Here is a 15,919-nt window from a genome sequence, read left to right on the forward strand (position 1 = left end):
TAATGCCTGTGATAGCATAGAATACCATGATCTGGCTTATCTCTGGGGAGTCAAGTTGTTACCAGTCTCTAGGACAGGCAAAGATGAAAAATACATTCCTGAACACTTCTGTAATTACACAAACATCCAAGAAAAAGTCGTAATACTATAGAAACTAATCATTTTCAGGAAGACATATGTCACCAAGATAAGTCATTCAGTCAATTTCCATTAGGAATCATTACGGTTTTTGTAGTTAAGCACTGCTGTCATGTTAGCTCTACAAATTTAGCTGATAAAGCGACTCTGCACCTGACAACAACTTCCAGCTATGGAAATGAAAAAGTACAATAGCAAGGACCAGACCTATTTATGGCGCTTCACACTGCTGGTCATATAATTTCTGTCTTTCTTAGGTGGAGAAAATTGGGATACTTGGGGCTATCCTTCCAAATCTTGACTCCAAACAGCACAATACTAGGGAAACAGCTCTTTCAGCATAGTGTGCAAATGTAATAAATATTCTTGGGGAGAGTGAAAACTAATAGGGGGTCCCCAGGGGGCCTAAATAACCTGAGATCCCCTTGGTTCCTACACATAGTGGAAACACATGGAGAAATGGGTGAGGTTCAGATCACTTTTCAGCAGAAATGAGATTCCTAGATGTGTTTCTCAAGGATAACAAGCGGGACACACCTGCTTGCATGGGAAAGAATACAGCGCAGGAACATAAAAAACAAGCGTGAGAGTCATCTGGACCAATTGTATATAGAAGGCTGCAGAGCTTTTCCTGCTAGCTAAAGATAGGCTTTTGGAAATTATGAGAGACTCCTAGGAATTAAATCAGAAAGCCTAATTTCAGCCTGGAAGCCTAGTCTCCTGTACCTCTTTTACAACCAATGGACAGAGCCATTGATTCAGGGCTGGGAATAACCTCTGCCTCGCCACTAACTAGACTGAATAGCGGCAAGGTTAAAGGTAGGTTTGGGGAATGCCTGTTCCACAATGATAGGAGTATTCCTCCCTCCTTGTAGAAGATGCTACAACTCATCTATTTCAATGTTAATATTTCCTTCTTGTGAGAAAATTTGCATTTGGATGGAGCTAGTTCAGCTTCAACTTCCAGGCGCTAATAAAGCTGAGAAATTCCTTGCTTTGAGACTGCTTTTTAAAAGACAAGAATTTGTAGATGATGATCAATTCATCTTGCAAATTTCTGTCCTATAAATTTACATGACTGAACTCGAGGCCTCACAGTATAAGAGTATTGTTGGTTTTGTCCCCTCCAGACCTTGAAAAATTCCACAGGCCTCTTTTTTTTAACTGTCTCCTTTATTTATACTTCATTGTTAAGTGGAAGTATCAAGGCACTGGATACAATATTTTAGTACCACAATATTTTAGCATCATGCTGACAGCCGAGCTGAACAAGCTTCTTAAATTGCCCCTTGGCTTTCCTTCAAGTTACTGTCCTGAAGAGGTTTGTACTTGTAACCCTACAACTGTGCTTGCATTACGTTCCATGTAGCAGCATTAAAAACATGTTTTGTTGTACCATGAGCACTTAACTAGGCAATTCACATATGACTATCTTGCTGTAATACTGATTCAACTTCATTATTTACTAATATCTCACCAATTTTGGACACCCTGTAAAGTAGTAGGGCTGCAGAGGATACTTAATAAGTGAAATTTTTACATCATCCAAATGCTTAAAAAACCAACTAAAACAACTACTAAAAACCTTTGAATCTATACATTTCTTAACATAACTCACACACAGAGCTAAAAGTCACCTCAATTATCAAATACGAATGAAGATTTGAGAGCCATATTTTTTAAAAATACTGTATATAGTCTTTATGTTATACAATGTCAATTTTAAAAAATGAAGTATCAAAACAAATGCCATAGAGAAATATACATATAACATAACCACAGGTTAGCTTAAGTAGGTCATACTTCCCAGAGAACTAAGAAGCTGTCTGTCAGTCATAGGCAGATTCAAACCTGCCACTCATGATAGTTGGAGGCCTCATTTACACTGTCCAGCTTTTTCCAGTAGAACTACATCAGTACTGATCAATCAACAAAACTCCCTACTCTAGCTGTGGTATATACAAAAGAAAGGGACTGGATTTCTCTCACCTAGCTGCAGACATTCAAAGATTAAGTTGCCAAAGTCTAAACTCCATCTATAGTTAACACAAAGAGAGAGAGAGACATACCTGTGCAAGGCAGAATTCATATCCCCGAACTGAGGATAGGGGAAATTGCGTTTTCCACTTAACTGCAGACTTACCAAGACTTACAGATGCTTAACCTTTGTATGCTCATAGAGGTTAGATGAGAGGAATGCCACACCAAGACCTTCTGCACTACAGTCATCGGGAGTGAAGCACAATAAACTAAAAAGTATTTTCTTCCACCAGCAGAGCTGCTCTGCGGGTATGAGACCACATGTGAGTGCAGTGTTGCTGGGGCTGATGAATTTTTTCTGCCCTAAGCAGAGGGCAGGAGCAGGTCTTCATCTCTCATTATTTGTTCTCTCATAATTTGTTCATACAATTCCCAAGCTCTATGTATCATTACTTTAATTGGGAATGGCAAACTAATGGGCTGAACATTCTCTGATGGTCAGAGTGCTGAATAAAGAGATGCATGGAGTCAAAGTAAATGATTCAAAGGGTTTTTATCTTCCAGTCTCTGAGACAATGCTGAAGAAACTGGAAAAAATATAATAACAAGATTCTTACAGCAATTTTGGATGTTTATACTTAGGTATCAAATTTATTCAAAATTGGGAACTGGAAGCTTATGTCTTATCGTTTTAACTATGAATAACAGCACCACTAGATTGGAAGCATCCTCCTGTCAAATCCTCTAAAGGCAGGTGTCTAGCAGCAGATCTCTGCTACGATTATTGTTAAAATTGTACCAAAATTGGCAATCTTGATTTTCTACTGTACATCATCCCCACATTAGCCAACATGTGTCTGTGTGCATATCTATGTGAAAGGATGTACAAAAATCCACTGAAAAATAAATCCAAATCTTTCTGCAACCTGAGCTAAAATTTTTCAGCTCACTTTCTGGAAACATAGAAAGTAGGTCAGCATATATCCCAAAATAGCACATCAGCACTGAAAGAAAAAGTAGTGTATCTGTATCTTTGGACTTTTTAGCTCATTTCTCTATAGGGGGGAATGGAGAATGAAAGCCTTTCCCTTATTCTACTATATGGAGGAACACGTACAAGGAAAAATTGATTATACTTTAAAAAGCACCCAAATCAGCCACCTACCTGGGGAAGATGTTATCTGTTTTATTCAAAGCAAAATAGCACTGAAGAGAACAATTTAAGCTTTATCTAAATATAAGCAAGTGAAAAGCCAGGAAGTTTAAAATGTGTTTAAAATGTTGTACTGGATATGTATCACATGCTGTTCCTTGCACATCTTGTTTCTTGTATCAAAAACCTATTTGGTAAAATATTTACTTTGGAAATAATGGCATACTTTCTGTGATTTTGTTGTTCATCTTGCGATTTTTAAAAAAAAGTATTTGTTGTTTCAGTAAGAATTGGAATTGCTACCTCTTTTGTGATACCTTTCATGCTATGGACACCCCTAAACACAAAATATTTTCTTTAATAGCAGATGCAGGTCTCCCGCTTTTTAAGGAAGTAAAAAGGTACAGGCAAAAACCAAATTATTTAAACTCACACATCTTATAGCTATAAAGATTCTGAAGAACTCTTCTGGGATTAATATTGACAAGCTCTTTTCATGAACTATTACAGTACCTTAGCATGAAAAGAAAAACAAAAACCACTCTTAGGCAATATTAAATGATGCTTATCAGCCCTAAAATGTTATTACTTTATTCAAGTCAATATCAGTACTGTTGGCTACAACATGATGAATGACGCTGATATGTTTCCCAGAAGAGATTTCAAACTAGAACACTGATATTTTTCATTAGGAAAAAATTATATTGCCTCCCCCAAATTCCAAGTGTCAGTCTTCATTTGTATCTCTGCACTAGATTAAAATGAATGTTTGAAAGGTACTAAGCACTGGCAATATCACCTTTTAAGTTCAGTGATTTTTATGCAACCAGCAGGAATCCCTAAAAGTAACAAAACAAACCTATTTTTAGTTCTTCCTTTCCCGTTTGCTCCCCCCCACCCCCCTTGTTTTATTTTTTAAACTATTGGTCTATTCATGCTCCATCTTAGTTCTTGGACCTAGCTGTCACATATTCCCCTGTATCAGTCCAACCTGTTTAAACATCTCATCCACCAGCTTATGAAATACTATAATTCATGTAAGTATGTACATAGTTTAGGCAATTATAGAACTGGACTCTTCCACACAGCCAGGCTTAAAGGTCTCTCCAAACAGGGAGATCAAAATGGAGAACAACTTCCTGAACCTACACGTGCTGGGATCTGCACTTCTCTTTGACACTCAACAAACCAATGCTTGCTATCAGAACTTAAGTAAAAATTAGAACCTTCATAGGTAAGACAGGCTTCACAATTAACTGAGTGAAGTGATTATCGAGTTTCTCAAACTCTGAAAAATGAAGTCAAAGTACTAAAATAAAATAAAATGGTTGAGGTTTTATGTCCTGTGAGGCCTCTACCTTGCAAAATTTTAAAACTCTAACCTAGCAAACAAAGTGCATAATTAAACACATTTAATTGCATTCCTAGATTACTGCCGGATAGCTTGTCACATGCCTTGGTGGGTCTAAATAGACAGTTTTCATTTGTTACTTCCAAAAGCCAAAGGCACAGAACTGAGTTCAATTTAGAGCTGGACAAATATACTGTTAAAATACCATCAGATCAAATAAATCAAAAAGCATAAATTTATAGTGCAGCATTAAAATAAATGAGGAAATAAGGCAGTATATATAATACGAGTAGCAACAGATACAATCTCCCCTAGAATTCTCTTGCTGATGCCAGCAACGTCATCCTCCAAAATCTGACAGAACTTATGGGAAGATAATAGGTCCCACATTCATCAGACTTTAGTACTGCTAGTTTTTCTGATATGCCACCAGTGTAATTAAAAAACAACACTGTTCTAGTTAAATGGAACTAAATCATTCCCTCCATGCCCTGGGATTTTTTCTAAACTGTAAAAGACAAGAGATTTCACAAGAGCACATCATGTCAGTTGGTCTCATCTCCCTTTTAGAAAATAAAAGCCCATGAATATGTTTGAATATTCATGAGATTCCAACTCTGAGTTCAAGGACATTTACAAGACACCTGCTAATATGCCAAATTTGTATTCATTGGAGTTGGAAGCCTGCTGCAGTGAGATACTGTTTTCACTAAGAAGCCATTAGCTTAACTGCTGAGAGGTTGTGTCTTCCTAAACCGCTTTGTGAAAGAGAAGCATTAGTATAATCAGTTGTTTCAAGGCACAGTAAGATAGGTAAACTAGTCCAGAAGTGGTGAAATCTAGCATTTTCTGAGTTTGCTTAACCAGGACATAGGAGGTCCTAGAATTACAGTCACAAGGTAGTCTAGGGAACAGCTCGTTCATTTCCCACTTGGAGCCTGTAATTACATATAGTTGTACTTTTCCAGACCAGAGTCATCACACATTCCCTCCTGGCTCACGTGGTGCAATGATTCGTGCTTAATCTTGTGTCTAGAGCACTAGCAACTGTGCTCTAGACTCCCATGGCTGCATTATTTTATACAGGTTAGACATCTCCCTTACACCCTTTAGTGACTGACATGGGAATCTCAGCATGATCAGTGGAACACCAGGTTGAAGTCACACAGGCTGCTGCGGAGATGTGTCCTAGAGCCCTACCACAAGTCAAACTGAACATACAGACTCAGCCATATGGAGCCCTTTTCATGTCACCATGCATGTACACAGCCCTGCTGTACAGACCAGCTTGTCTCTAGGCAATGAAAATCACCATCTTCATAATGGTCATATAGGTCTAGAATATATATCGCACATTTACAGATCTCTGTGCTCTACAGCATAAATACATCCTTCTAATTGTTTTGATCTGCACTGTCTTGGATAAAAGAAGACTACATTGAAATAAAATAGACACTGAATTATAAATGGTATTATAATTGTCCCAATGTACTGAAAAATATCATCCAAAAATCTAGAAATGTCTGAAACAGAAAAATCTGTATTTAAGCAATCAAAGAACATAAAAATAACTACTCAGATTGAAAAGTCTGTGGCCCTGTCAAGGGCCTTTATAGTACTGCTCTTAAAAGCAAAAGAAAATATTTCACTCTTCAGTGGATTAGAATTGGGAGCACTATGGAAGCAAGTACTCCAGGAGAAATACTGCTAACAATATAATTTGCTGTGACTTACAGCTGAGTACAGGTCAAAATTAATTGTTGCCAAGAAATCTTATTTTTACATGACAGAAGGACTAGCTACTGCTTAATAAGGACAGGTTACAACCCATCCAACCTTTTTTAGTAGGAAAAAAAGGTTTGGTTTAGTTCAAGAGAAGGACACTGATGAATTTCTACTCATGTTGCTCTCTATTTTTCCTCTGGTTCCTTTAAGTATAAATGCATGGTAGCAATTGCAGCTATTTCAGACACTTAACTTAGTACACACGCAAAATGCTTATTCATCTGTTTTCAAACACATACCAGCATTTACAAAACCAAATATAGCCAACTGCTTTCTGTAAGGAATTTCAGTCCCAGGAAGGCTTTAACTAAACACTTGCACTGTATCAGATTAGTTAAAACCCGCAAGTTCCTTCAGCTCCTGGTAATGGTTTGCCAGCTTTCACTAACATGAAGACAAAGAGTCCATAAATACTTGTAGTAAAGTATGTGCACAATCTCATGTCACATATGATGATCTCAATATAGCTTTGTAACTCATAAAGTGAGGCCATAAGAAACCAAAACCTGTCATTGCCAAATATTTAGATTCATGCACACAATCCCTTTCAGTAAGAACTACATATACATGAGCTCCCAAATCCCAATATGCAGGTTTCATATTTTTCACCTGTGCAAAAGACTATTAACTATTTACTTAAAAAAGGATAATAGTTGCCACATTTATTCAATAAAGAAATGCATTCACACATAAAATTCACTGTCATTCTAATAGAAAAATCTCACATAAATCCGTAATGACTAGATAATTAATGTAAAGTCTTACCTTTCCCTGAAGCGACAGTTTCCAGTAGTGATCTCTCTTAATGCTTTAATTTTGCAACGTAATTTTCATAAATAGTTTTCTAGTTCAGGCAGAGATGGGTTAACTGCAAGCAGTCTGGATGCTATCTTGCTTGCTTCCTGGAGATCACTGTTTCGCATGGTGAGCCATCACAACTACCTAGGGAAAATAACAGTTGTCTTAACCTTCGGTCACCTGGACAACATGATATATTACTGCTCCCAGATTAAACAAAAGATTTAAACAAAATCCAAGTCTTAAAACATGACCTTAAAAATTGTATTTATCTACCACACATTTCATAATAGATGCTGTTAAAAGAATTATTGCATACTTTCTTACCAGGAATTCATGCTCTTGGATAGAGACATAAAACAAGTGGGAAAATTTTATATACAAATGTTGTAAATTTTTCAAATTACAACTTGTCTTTACACTGACAATATGAACTAGATTTTGGTTTTGGTACATTTCTGGTCAGAAACTATAAGCAACAGTGGAAACTGAGTTATGCTGTAATTCCTTAAGCAGAAGTAAACAGAGGTGCCTCTGGAAAATAAAAATGCTGAAAATAGGAATCTACTTTTACTGTTTGGGTATAACTGCAAGGTCCGTTTTAGAACAGGAAACATTATATTTCTATTTGGTGCAACTACAGGCATCTGGCAGCCAATTTTTTAATTCAGTCTAATAACAGCTGCAGGCTGAGAAACAAAAGTTATTCACTCATAACCATTCTTTGAGACAGGCTATGTACATTTCCTCTTACGCTATATGGAAGCGGCACAAAGCTAGCATTGCAACATTTCCTCACCTAGACTGGCTGAAATCTTCTCAGCCCCCCCAAATCCCAACACAGAGATGGCTTTTGGACCGCAGGACTGTTCTTACTGTATATTAGGTTTATGTCCTGGATTCCCTCCCCGGTCATGGTATCAAAGGAGCATGAAGTTGTCTCCGATGCTCCTCCTCTGAGCAACATGCTCATCATATGATGCCATGTTACTGTCAGCCTATCCTAAGTTTTAATGCTGTTTCAGAAGGTGGTGATGGAAAAGAAGCTGACAGTTTTGAGCAGATCCCAACACGCACAAATGCTCTGAAGCCAAGACTGCCACCTGCACCATGTCTGTGTTCAAATCCACTGGCAGCAAATGTGGGTACCACACTTCGGGGGGAGAGCACTGTCCCGTGATGGGTATGCCCAGAGGCCCATAATGCTGGGTATCAAATCCAACTTGAATTTTGTTACTATGAGGACAGTCTGAATGTCCTTTGTGAGATCAGGGACTGATGATGCTACACAGATCTGTTACACGAGTAAGACACCTTGTATGCTAACTTGAATATGAGATGCAGTTGCTACGGGCCTTGTCCAACCAGAGTGTTGAATACCTCCAAGGACAGAGTCACAACCAGTCTGGACAATCACAGTGCTGTCAGAGCAGCGCCTTGAACAGCGTATCTCTATCTGAATACACCAGACCCACGGCAGCAAACAGGACAATCCGACTCCCACAGCATTACTTGACCTGTTCAGCCCCATGAAATGTTTGATAGGGCACTTAATCAAAAGACCTACTGAGTCACTATTAGCAAATGATACTCAGTTTTCTGCTATCTCAAAAGGCGGTATTTTACAACCCTGTCTCCTCTTCCCACCTTTCCGTTAACTACAGGTACCACCCTCACGCCCTCACCACTTCACCATGTATTATTAAAGAGCTTATACATTTTTATTTCTTTCTCTTCAGTGCCTTTTTCCTTCTGGATAGCCCTTATTCCATAAAAACACAACAGTAGTTCTGCCCGCACTTTAAGAAGCACTACTGTAAGTCTAGATAATTCTCTTCTTGCATGTTTATGCAAGAGTTCAGGCTTCCTGAACGTTAAGAGAACTATCAAACTCTAGGCATCTGAGTCAAAAGTCACCGAGATAGACAAGGCAGCCATGGCTCAGATCTGCCCCTTCAAACCTTCTGCAAATCTGGATATCTTTTTGTATGCTATACTCCAGGTGCATTTTAAAGATAAGGCCCCATTGTTTAGATGCTTTTTGGGGTTGGAAAATGAAAAGTGACAGACAGCAGATCTGACAGGTTTCTGAAACTACTCTAGTTTTTCATCTCCCTGCTGCTAAGTCTGTTCATGTGTGCAAGATGCTGTCAGAGATGTACAGGATTTTTGGACAAAAATAGGTCATCAAGTTTTAAACTCACCAAAGAAAATCCCAATACATGGAATACTTCAGGTTATCATCATCAATACAATACAGTGGATTTAGTCCATCATACATCACATCTGTGCAGTAATGGGAGACTGCATCTTAAAAGCAATTCCCTGGTTTTGCATATCCATGTGATGAATTGCAATTTCCAGTCTCTGGTAGCCTGAAGTCATTACCCTTCACTTTGGGGGGAGGAGGAGGGCCAGGAGGAGAGGGAGGGAGTGCTTTCCATAACAGACTCTCAGGCAACAGTGTAAATACTGACTTTCATGGACATACTTTACTTCAAAAGAACAGGGGCAGGCTGAATCAAGCAGTTTCCAGCCAAACATTACAACCATGTACAGACACACCACCTCTTCAGTCCAGTATATAAAGTGCACAGTCTCCTCTACAGCCAGAGCAGAAAACAGACCCTGAAAAAGGATAAAAATGAGGAACCTGAAATAATGTACAGCATGGATATAATTAGTTTAACTGCGAAGTGTTGCACAATTATTTGCCATAGAGCATCTAGCTTTTTATTCAACCTCGAGACATTTCTTGTTAAGTATGTTATTTCTACACAGCTATTATTTACACCAAACCATGACTTTCATAGACCAGTGCTTTGTTACATCAGTCTCAAAACACATGTAATACAACATGTATAAGTCACAGAGATCATTGGCACTTCCACTGGCCCCAACTTTTTCTTCTGAAAAAGCAGGATTTTCATTTGTATCTCTTTTTAGAGGTAAAGAAAATGAATACATGCCCTAAGTAGGTACACATTGTTCTTGTAAATATTATTGCTTAAACAGGCATTTCTGAAATGATCTTCATAACACAAAATGTTTACAAGTATGAAAATTACAGCATTAAACACACAAACAATGCAGTAACTCCACAGCTGTATGGTAAAACATCCCAAAATAAGGAGGTTTGTCAAAATACACATTGTTCTCCAACAAACAAAAAAACCTAGTAAAGATCAGAGCTGCATCACTCCAGCACCCTCTGTTGGCCTTCCTGCAGCATGTTACTTTGTGTACTCATTTTAAAGCATCATTTATTTCATCCTTAAACTATGACAAAGATTCCTTTATACAAAAACGCACATGAAGAGCAAAAAAACCCCCAACACCCGACAACTCAGCCCTGCTGATAGAAACTTGAGATATATAGCACAACATAGCTTAACATCAGAATACTCAGTACTACCAGACCTGTCATGCATTGGCCCATCTTTGTAGATACTCAGAACTGATGTAGTTATAAGGGCAAAATGTTCTTTACCAGCCCTCTCTGTGTCTGATATTTCTAACAGACACCAATAATAAATGGTATCTCATGTGCAGCTCCCAGCAATAGAAACAACAACTCTACAGAAGGAAGTATTTTTATGGAACATCTTTCACCAGGGCAGCTGAGAACTGACACTACATACATTACGTAAAGTATCATCCACAAAAGAAAGTGCTCAAACCACACCTCATCAAGCATGCGGATAAATAAGGTCCAGATGCCAGATACAAGGTGATCTAAATATAAACTCCATACACTGCATTCTGGTGTACAGCCAGATGGTGTAATTTCCAGAAGCAAAGGCCCTTAGTCCAGCAAGCCCGGCAGCTGCTTCGCAAAGCCGGCTCACAGCTTAGCAACAGCAGACATGAAGTTGCAGCAGGAGTGGAGAGGAAGAAGGAGGGAGAAGCGGTAGGGCTGAGAGGGAGAAGCAGGCGTGCTCTCATGGCGCTGAGGGAGGTAAGGAAGGTACGGGCTGCTTCTGAGAAAAGCCACCCAGGGGGTTATCGGGGCTGGTGAGAACAGCAGAAAGCAGCCTATGCCTGACTGTGCAGCAGGAGTCAAAGACCAGCTGCCTGGCCATCTTGCAGTCCTTGAACCACCACTCAAGAAAAGCCACAGGCAAAGGAAAGGCAGAACCGAAGGAGGCATTACTGAGCTGTCTGGCTGCTTCCACCAGCCAAATGGTCGAGTAACTGCCTACTTTATCTACCTACAGCTAAACCCTGAAGATAACGCTGACCAGAATCCAAAGAACCAACAAAAGAACTTTTCTTAGCTGACCTTAAGTTTAACGTCAAGGAAAAATATCGTCTCAAAAATGTCACCAGTTATTGCAAACTTGCTCCTAACACTCTTAACTTTGCACCTTTGTAATGGGTTGACCCTGGCTGAACACCAGGTGCCCACCAAAGCCGTTCTATCACTCCCCCATCCTCAGCTGGACAGGGGAGAGAAAAAATACAACAAAAAGCTTGCGGGTCGAGATAAGGACAGGAGAGATCATTCACTATTACCGTCACGGGCAAAACAGACTCAATTTGGGAAAATTAACTCAATTTATTACCAATCAACCAGAGCAAGGTAATGAGAAATAAAACGAAATCTCAGAACACCTTCCCAACCACCCTTCCCTTCTTCTCGGGCACAGCTTCACTCCCGGATTTCATCACCAAGCCCCCCCAGCAGCACAGGGGAACAGGGATGGGGTTTATGGTCATCACACGTTATTTTCTGCCGCTTCACCTCCTCAGAGTGAGGGCTCATCACACTCTTCCCCTGCTCCAGCATGGGGTCCCACCCACGGGAGACAGTCCTCCACGAACTCCTCCAGCGTGGGCCATTCCCACAGGCTGCAGTTCTTCACAAACTGCTCCAGCATGGGTCCATTCCACGGTGTGCAGTCCTTCAGGAGCACACTGCTCCAGCGTGAGTCCCCCACGGGGTCACAAGTCCTGCCAGAAAACCTGCTCCGTGGGCTCCTCTCTCCACAGATCCGCAGGTCCTGCCAGGAACCTGCTCCAGCGCGGGGTTCCCACCGGGTCACAGTCTCCTTTGGGAACCCACCTGCTCCGGCGTGGGGTCCTCCCCAGGCTGCAGGTGGAGATCTGCTCCACTGTGGACCTCCCTGGACTGCAGGGGGACAGCCTGCCTCACCACGGTCTTCACCACGGGCTGCAGGGGAATCTTCGCTCCGGCGCCTGGAGCATCTCCTCCCCCTCCTTCTTCACTGACCTTGGTGTCCGCAGGCTTGTTTCTCTTACATGTTCTCACTCCTCACTCTGGTGGCTGTTTTCTCTCCGTCCCAACTTTTTTTTCCTTCTTAAAAATGTTATCACGGAGGCGTTACCACTATCACTGATTGGCTCGGCCTTGGCCGGCGGCGGGTCTGTCTTAGAGCCGGCTGGTATGGGCTCGCTCTCTCTCGAACACAGGGGAAGCTTCCAGCAGCTTCCCACAGAAGCCACCCCTGTAACCCCCCTTCGCTACCAAAACCTTGCCAGACAAAACCAATACAACCTTTAAGCTCTGTACAGTTTTGTACCTGCTTAGTTTTGTTTTCACAGCATCCCGTCTGCTCACCTGAAATTCATACCTACTATCTCACCACCCTTCCAGGCTCTGCTCTCTGCTTCTCTTCTTTTCTACATGCACCTTCACGTGATTCTCTCCTAATATTTCTGTGTTTATCGATGTTAAGATGGTGCTAATAAAAACTGATGGTCAGGCAGTAATCTCCAGAACATGCTGAAATGCACACAAACTTTTGCCAACCAAATTTGTAGTACTATTTGTCAGAAAGTATTACTATCCTATTTCAAATGTTTACTCACATGCTTCTGCTTTGGGTAATTATATTTTACCATTTAACAGAGATGGAGAAATCAGTTTGATTTGGGATGTCAAGATCTGAATTATTAAAGTCAAATATTTATTGCACAGAACAAACCAGAAATTATCTCATGAAATCTGTGCAGTTCATTTGAGGTCACTCACTAACCAGTCCAGAAGCCAGAGGTGGCCCCAAACTGAATCCATATCCCTAAACCTCAAAACTGGAAAAAAGCAATCAAGCATTTGCAATCCACGATGTTATCATCCATTTTCAGGAGTTACTATTCTGACAGTGATTTTCAGGCATTTATATTCTTGCTTTATGCTAGTTTCTGCTGGCAAAGATTTCTTTCTCTTTAGCTGTTTTGTTATTTTAAAACAAATTTACCGCTTCATTTTCCCCATGTTTAAAAGGTCTGGTTCTAATGGTAGAAGTCATTTCCTTTAAGACTTGGCTGTTACAGATGGCTGGTTAGGGCTTCAGTAGCCTGTTAAGTGACAGGTTACTTACGCAATGAAGTTCCTCAGCCTAGCAACCCTGAGGGTGGGGTTCAAAACAGCAACTGCACCAGTCACATTTTGCAACTGAAAGTGAGGGAAAAAAGAAAAAGAGATGCAGGAACCTGGAGTGTTAAGGGGAAACACTGCTTTTCTTCATGAGAAATGTAACTTGCTATGAAAAGAAGGTAACAAAAAACATAGAAGAATGAATCAAAGGCAGCTAAAATATTTCCCACAAAGTTGTAATTAATTCTGAGATCATCATATGATAATGATTATTAAGAGAAATAATTCATGCAGAGAACACATTAATTTCTGCAGAGGATCATGTAAATACTTTGCTGTTCTGCCACTAACCTCCCCTTTCCATTGAATACTGAAACAATCTTCACTTACAAAAAATTCTTGTTAAAAAAAGTTACTGGTAAAATAGCTGGATATTTTGAATATTTACAGAGAAAGGTTCAGTATTAGTATCTTTATGTTGAGATGTTAAATTGAAAAAAGTGAAGGCAAACATTAAAATTACTGTTGACTGAGTTTAGGAATAAAATTAACTTTACTATTTTCATTTACTAAGTTTGTGATAGGTAAAAGTAGGCAAAATTACAATATCAAATACATTATTTTGGAGATTTATAAATAGATATTCTGTGAAAGAATCAAGGATACCAGTACTTCAAACATTAGCAAATGAGAAAAAACCCAACCCTAAACTATTTGGGCATGTATCACTTTATTTTTCACAAAAATTATTCCATTTAATGATTTCCCCATGCTCCCCAATTTGAAAGTCTTTCCTTTCCTATGCTTGCCCAGAAACTGATTAAGTACCACAGTGAGAATAAGCTTAGCTGGGGAAGTTATCCATTTATAGTCATATAGAACTTCTATTTTTAATTTTTTAAAGTATTTAATGCAGAGGGGAGAAACTACCTCCCAGGCAGCAGGGATGCACTCGGCCAGTCCCTGGAGCGCAATGCCATACCAGGAACATCTGTGCTTGCTTCAAACCAGCTACTGCTGCACAGCACAATGTAAAGCTTTTGGTTTGGGTGCTGGAAGGAGAAGAGCTTTATCAGTTGCCTGCATCTACCCAACTAAGGGCACTTCTCATTTGGTTTCACCCAGCCAGGCCTGAGCAGTCTGCAGCCCTGAACTGGTGCAAACAGCTCAGAAAGGTAAGCGTGAGCATTTCTGCACAACAATACAGCTCACGCTGTACATACACCTCCGGTCCTCATGCTCTCAAAGACAGCTAGTATTAGTCTTTATCCCAACATGCTGGTCTCTTATACAGGATCCTTTTCTAGTAAGTATGTTGCTTTACACAGGAAATAAATGCACTAAATACTTTTACTAAATGAAGAGTCTGAGATGCATCTTCCATGCTCTGAAACAGATTGATAAACATACCAGTACTCGGAAGACACTATTCTCTGATGTGTTATTATACAATCCCTGGAGTTCAACTTGGCAGGTCGTTTCTTACCAAACATACATATGGTCACGTTTCTTTTACATTTACCTAACTTGTGAAAAAATGCTCACCTTACTAATTGACCCACATGGCCTGATTGCTATTAGCAAAGGCAGTTCGCTAATAAACATTCTGTGGTCCTAAAAACATTTACTTAAATCACTAATAGAAAAGAAGATAAAGTGATACAAAACAAACACTTCAACTATTAAAAATTGGTAAGTGAAGGCCGGGATCAACCTTGTTTGCCAGCAGGGTGGCAGTACATGGATTATTGCCTCCCACCGTGGTCACTGATAGCTCCATGCTGGCTCTCTGGAGAGCTCCAAGTTGATGAAAACTTTGAAATTTAGTATCAATAAATGCCATCCCATTCTAGTTTTAAACTCTCATGTCTCTGGCTATTTTTTAAGAGAACTTTTCAAAACACAACAGTTCTACATAAATTTCACCTCAAAATTGCCCGTCAGTCTTGATTTGTCAAAGATTTAAAAAGTGAAAAGGACAGAATCGGATGGTATTCTGAAAAGGCCCTAACATCTGAGATAGAGGATTAAAAAATCCAAACAAACCACAAACACAAAAGCCCCAACCCTCCCTCTGCTTCACACTGTTGGGAAGACTTGAGCACGGCAAACACAAGAGAGCTGGCGGGACAGAGCAGGCTGTAGGATGAAGGGATCTCATTTTCCAGCATCAGCACCCATTTCCTCCTGGTGAAAGTGATCACATAACCATGGCCTCATTGGGAAGCAACGTAGGAAGGGTAAAACACTTTACTGCTTAAAAAGTAAGGCATTTCTATACATGACTAAAAAGGAAGGTAAACGGTGGTGAGGTGTTGCACTTGCCACCTGCAGGATAGCACTGCGTTCTCCAAAGAGCTCATCTCTAATGGTG

The 15,919-nt window shown here is 40.0% G+C and overlaps 1 protein-coding gene across 1 annotated transcript in view; it reads right to left on the reverse strand.

Annotated features, from left to right (window-relative positions):
- FRY (FRY microtubule binding protein) overlaps window positions 1-15,919 on the reverse strand; it is a 252,456-nt gene that overhangs the window by 215,067 nt on the left and 21,470 nt on the right. Inside the window, exon 2 of the mRNA XM_049822900.1 lies at window positions 7,173-7,349. The gene's annotated coding sequence lies outside the window, so the exon portion shown is untranslated. The remainder of the gene's footprint in view (window positions 1-7,172; window positions 7,350-15,919) is intronic.

The sequence above is a fragment of the Accipiter gentilis genome, chromosome 19, assembly GCF_929443795.1.
Source record: "Accipiter gentilis chromosome 19, bAccGen1.1, whole genome shotgun sequence".
Classification (NCBI taxonomy): domain Eukaryota; kingdom Metazoa; phylum Chordata; class Aves; order Accipitriformes; family Accipitridae; genus Astur; species Astur gentilis.